The following is a 6570-nucleotide window of genomic DNA, read 5'->3' as shown; positions in this document are numbered from 1 at the left end:
CTAGGAGAGGAAAAGAGAGGCCCTTATCTGGGAAGCTCGGGAGAGTTTTGACAGTGTCACTCATGTCCAGGAGCCTGGGAAGAATCACTGTTCCTTTTCATTTTTGTGGCCACAGCACACACATTAGTACAACAAGCATTTTACACCTATTACCTTTCATTCCACTCTATGAGAGCAGCATCATTGCTCCTATTTTATAGATGATGAAAATGGATCTCACAAAGAATAAGCAACATGGTCATTGCCACCACAGCTTTTAGGGAGCTGAGACAAGATATGGATTCTAGCTGCCTCTATGATTCTCAATAACCTGTCTGATCACTTTATTGATTGATTCGCTCACTGCCTATGTATTCAGAGCCTTCTCCTCTCAGGAGTTGATCTGATAGAGTGAGCTTTGGGCTGAATTGGGACTAGCTTAGGGATGTGGAAATTCTCTGTGGCCCCGATGGATGGCACCAACAACATTGTCTTTGCATGGTGGTTCTTGTCTGATTGGGACACCATGAAGGGTTACCTTTTTGACAAGCTTGAAAGCCAGTGCCTCAACAAGAGGGACCCTAGAGTTCTAGGTCACCGTTGTCTTGAGCAGTTTTGGATTTGTTAGTTAATTCCCTGGAGGAAAGCTTGGCAGATCTCAAGGAGCATGGTGAATTTCACTCCCTGAAACATCCTGAAGACAGCGAGTGTGTAGAGCAGGAGGAGATGGGGCTTCTGGAGGGAATGTTATAGGATGGAAGATGGCAATTATGTGAAAAAAAAATCACAAGTCACATGTTCTCCAGGTTTACACTAATGCTTTCAAGTCGCCCTTTCAAAAAGCACAGAACCGCCTGTGCTTGCCTGACTTTAAGCCTATCCCACACAAATGTAAGTATTTCCTCTTCAGTTGTTCCCACCAATGTGAGCCTCACATATCTTATTTACCTCGAGTCACCAGCACCTGATATCTTCTGGGAAAGGTCATCCCCTCTAGGGGCACAACTACATGCCAGGCACTGTTTGAGGCATTGAAGTGCAATGGCAAGCAAGGCACATGTTTCCCAGCATGGAGATCATATGGAAAAGACAGGACAAACCAGCAGAAAGCCAGGCAGCATATGTGTATAATACAGTCCTATGCAGTGATAAGGTTAGAAACAGAAATGAAGTCAGGCCAGGGGCTAGGTGTTCTGTTTGTATACCATGTTGAGGAAGTACTTTCTAGATATATAAACATTGCAAGAGTCAGATCTCGGGGTAAGACTATTTCAGGTAATAGAAAAAGCAAATAAAGTCTTGAGAGACAAGATGAACTTGACCTACTTGAAGAATAGGAATCTAGGGCAAAGGAATAAAAAAAAAAAAAAAAGAGAGAGAGAGAATGTTAGGGAAGAAGTCACAACAGTGAGGTGAGCAGAACTGAGTTCGTAAAGGACCAAGAGGCTATAAGTATGGAGTTGGAACAAACACTTTTTCGCCAGCTGTTTATTGAATATTGACTCTATTAGAGGCACTATCTTAGGGGCTGAGAGTACAGTTAAAAACAAAATGCATTTTCCAGCCTTCAAAGAGCTTATGTTATTGGGGTAGAGAAAAACATTCAATTGAGTACATTACATATATTATGTGTGTGTGTTTGCATGTGAGAAATGAAAGAGAGAGATATTAATGGGTGACAAGTGGTTAGAAAAAATTGAAGCAGGAATGAAGTATCTAGTTTGGGGGACAAAAGGAGCAGGTTTTGAAAAAAAATAGAGAGGAAACCAAAGCAAAAAGCAAACCGTGTAATTATTCTTCAAGAAAAGAACATTCCAGAATGAGGTAATAGATACTGAAATTGAGAGACAAGTGGGAAGGCCAGTAAATAGAGGGAATCAGAAGGAGAATCCTGGAGAAGAGTGGTGGTAAGAGCACTATACAATGTTACCGCAAAGACTTTAACTTTGATTCTAAATAAGATGGAAATCTGCCTTTAAATCAAGACTGCTATAACCTGAATAATATTTCAGTAGGTTGCTGCCTTGAAACTAGACTAAAAGGAAGCAAGGGTTGAAGTAGAGATGCCGGTTAGGACATTCATGTCCAATAGAAGTGTAATGCAAACCACAAAATAAGCCAAACGTAATTTTCAACGTTAAAGCATCCACATAAAGTCAAAAGAACTAGGTGAACTTAATATTAGGGATGCATTTTATTTAACCAAGTGAGATACTTTACAATATTTTCACATTAAGTATTTGAAATTCAGTGTGCATTTTACACTTGTAGCCTACCTCAGCTAGAATTAAATATCATTCAAGTGCTCAGTAACCACATGCAGCTAGGAGCAATTATACAGGATGTTACTGTGAGAAAACTATGGCAATAATTCAGGTGTCTGAAGAGGGCAGTGGAAAAGGGTGATGGGAAGGAATCAGATGCTGGATTTGTTTTAAAGACAGAGCCAAACAGAGTTTGCTGAAAAAAATGAGGGAACAGATAAGGGATGTAACAAACAAAAGAAAGGAAGTTCTAAAGAAGAATATGAATTCTGAGCAAGTTTGGATAATTAGTAAATTTCAACTGTAGCCCCAAACTGTCTTATATTTAAGTGTTGACACACATTGCAGTCTCTTGTCCATTCTAGGATATGAAGCCTGTGAAAAACATGCAATTAGAGAAATGCAAATTAAAACTACACTGAGATTTCATGTCGCTCCTGTCAGATGGCGATGATCAAGAGTACTGGTAACAATGAATGTTGGCAAGGATATGGGGGAAAAGGTACACTCATACTTGCTGGTAGAACTGCAATTTGGTGCAACCACTATGGAAAGTAGTATGGAGATTCCTCAGAAAACTTGGAACGGAACCACCATTTGACCCATGTTATGGTTTAGATGTGAGGTTTCTCCCAAAATCTCAAGTGTGAGACAATGCAAGAAGGTTCAGAGGAGAAATGATTGGGTTGTAAGAGTCTTAACCCATTAAGTAAATTAATCCCCTAGTTGGGAATTAACTGAGTGGTAACTGAAGAGGTAGGGTATGTCTGGAGGAGGTAGGTCTTTAGGGTCATGGCTTTGGGATATATATTTGTATGTGGCAAGTGGAATGCCTTTCTTTGCTTTCTGATCAACATATGAGCTGTTTCTCTCTGCCACACTCTTCTGCCATGATATTTTGCCTCACCTGGAGGCCCTAGGAATGGAGCTGGCTTTCTATGGACTAAGACCTCTGAAATTATGAGCACTCAAATAAACTTTTCCTCCACTACAATTGTGCTGGTTGGGTCCTTTAGTCACAGCAGTGAAAAAGCTGACTAAAACACCCAGTTATCCCATACCTCATATATATACCCAAAGGACTTAAAATCAGCATACTACAGTGATGCAGCCACATTGATGTTTATTTAAGCTCAATTCACAATAGCTAAGCTATGGGACCAACCTATGTGCACTTCAGCAGATGAATGTATAAGAAAAATGTGGTGTATATACAAATTGGAATATTACTCAGTCATAAAGAAATATGAATTTATGGCATTTATTGGTAAATGGATGTAAGTGGAGACTATCATGCTAAGTGAAATAAGCCAATGACAAAAAACAAAGACTAAATATTCTCTCTGATATGTAGTTGCTAACACATAGTAAGGAAGGAGAGGGAAGTATAAAAAGTTCATTAGACTAGACAAAAGGGAATGAAGGTAAGGGAGATGGAAATAGGGGAATAGTAGAATGCATCAGGCATAAATTTCTTATGTTCATATGTGAATACATGACCAGTGAAACTCCACATGATGTACAATTGCAAGAATGGGATCCTAATTAGAAAAAAATATATTTCATGTACATATAATATACCAAAATATACTCTACTGTCATGTATATCTAAAAAGAAAAATATTCTTTTTATTTTAAGGCCAAAATTTTAAAAAATCACATAACAAGTTGTAAACATGTGTGTGCTTAGGAGCCAGTCAATGACTATCACAGGATAAACAGTGTGGAAGGCTTCAGAGGCCAATGATGCAGTTCTTAGGTGGCTTTCTTCTCCATCTTACAGAAGAGCCATGCCCATACCACACACCATCTGAGGTCTTAAGTTACAAGTTCACATTGGGCAGTCATTCATCTTCGACTAGAGTTGCTCAAGTAAAGTTCTGAAATTATCAAGCCTCATCCAATCCAGAATCCAACTACAACAAGCCAGAGGAGATTTCTTTACCTAATTCACTCATCCATAATGTGTGCATGTTTATACTTTGAACAAACACAGATCCATACTACTTTTCACACAAAAGTGTACCATGTGCTAGGATGGCTGGATTATTTCAGATGGTCATCCAGTGCTATAAACTTCATAATTTGAATACAATCTATCCAATGTGTTCCAGTCTCCTCTGTTTCCTATGGTGTCATAATTGGCCTTGAAGACCTTTGCATCGTTAGTTAGTAAAGCATTGTGCTTTACTATGGGTTTTCCTGAGCTGAAGTCTTTCCAATAAACATAGCAACATTCCTCTTCTTTATTTTTCTAAGTAGACTGAGTGAGATACACTAGCAGTAGCACTGCCATATGAGTGTATGAGTGCAGGAACTTAACAGGGTGCTGCTCTTTACTTGGAATTTGGGGAAATGGCTTTGCTAGTCTTGGCCTTATTTCTTTTCTTTTTTCTTTTTCTTTTTTCTTTTCTTTCTTTTTTTCTTTTTTTTTTTTTTTTTGAGAGAGAGAGAGAGAGAGAGTGTTTTAATCTTTATTTTTTAGTTTTCGGCGGACACAACATCTTTGTCTGTATGTGGTGCTGAGGATGGAACCCGGGCCTTATTTCTTGGCAGTGTAAAAGAAAAACGTTGGAGTCCCCCATGTATTTGTACCAAAGAAAAGAAAAGAAGAAGAAGACAAAGGACTCCATGCTCTATAAAGATAGCAAGGAGTGTAAGTAGCTTCTTCAGTGGTTGGGGCCAGACTTTATATGCTTTGGCAGAGTCTCCAATTATATTATACGCACAAATTCCCAGCCCGTCATAATTTTGTTCATAATGATAGAATCCAAAATCCCATAGTAAATCTGTATAGAAGTCAATGGTGAAGGGTTTAAGTGATGGTGGTGGTGATACGGGGGAAGGGGTGGGTGATGGGCAGGTAAGATATGCAAAATAGTCACTAGGAATCACAGGCTTGTTAGGTGAGAAACAATGCATTCATAACAAATAAACCAAAAAGGAGATGGGAAACAAACAAAGAAACAAAAGCAGTGATCTACTTCAAACTTAATGTCTAGAACAAAAGAACATATTACCAGAAAAGAAGTTGGCAATTTGCAGTGCTGTAGAGCAGGCATTGGAAACAGGAGCAATCCCTCAAATAAGAAGGTAAAAATTAGTTTTTGATAGGGAATGATGTAAAAAGCAGTCTTTTCATGTATAAGGCACATTATAGATAGATCACAGTGTATCTGTGTAATTAAAATTTCATATGATAATAACTAGGGGAAAATCTAAAAAGTTTCCTTGAGGGTAAATGAAAAAAAAAAAAAATGTTGAGAAATGTTGTAGAATTGATTTGTCATTTGCAGAGAAAAAAAAAAAAAGAGAGAGAGAAGACACTGGGAATGGTTTGACACAGAGAAATTGACCCCTGCACATGGTATTACAAACTGGTTTTATATAGATAATTTTTTGGGAGGGTACTGGGGTTTGAACTCAGCAGCCCTTTAACACTGAGCTACATCCCCAGATCTTTTAATTAATTTATTATTATTATTTTTTAAATTTTGAAAGAGCATCTCCCTAAGTTGCTGAGGTAGCTTGAATGTAGGATTCTCCTGTTGCTAGCAAACAGATAATTTCATCTCTAGATTAGGTTATTTCTATTCCATGAAGACTTTGTCAACTCAAGCTCTTGTTTTGCTTTTTCTTCCTCATGGCTTTATAATACAAATTACCCAATTTCTCTCAGAGACATTATCCTGTATTACATTCATTCATTCATTTCATAAATATCATCGAACATGTACTATGTGCTAGGTACTATACAAAATAATGAGCAGACAAGGTCTTTCTTCTCAAAGAATGAAAATTCTGACAGCAAAAATAACCAAGTAAATAGTTAAATGAGCAAGATGATTATGGACAGTAATAACTTTCATAAGAAAGTTTAACAATTTATCTAGAGTGACTGGGTGCTGGGAGTGGGAGACTGTTCACTAATTTACCTGTAGTTTTCAGGAATCTTTTTAAACAGGAGATATCGAAATAATTATTTCATAATGATTGCTATTCTGAAATTCTTATTTAACATTTAAAAATAGGTTAAAATTAAGTCTGAAAGAGAAGAAATGTGTTTGGATCCAATTTATGCCCTGGCATTATTTTAATCTTTTATTCACTTCTTTGTTTATTCAAAAAGCATCTATTGAATTTATTGAATTCCAAACTTTGCCCTGGTAGCTATACTATGCAGTAGGCATTTATTCATTAATGCACTTAATCAAATATACGTTGAAAGCCTGTAAGGATTGATGATGATCAGAGAAGGAAACAAATATCATGACTGATGATGGCCATGGATGTGGTTTGATGGACTGAGCCAAGTGCTATGGATTGT

This window comes from Callospermophilus lateralis, chromosome 5 (assembly GCF_048772815.1).
Source record: "Callospermophilus lateralis isolate mCalLat2 chromosome 5, mCalLat2.hap1, whole genome shotgun sequence".
Classification (NCBI taxonomy): domain Eukaryota; kingdom Metazoa; phylum Chordata; class Mammalia; order Rodentia; family Sciuridae; genus Callospermophilus; species Callospermophilus lateralis.
This window is presented reverse-complemented; position numbering follows the sequence as displayed.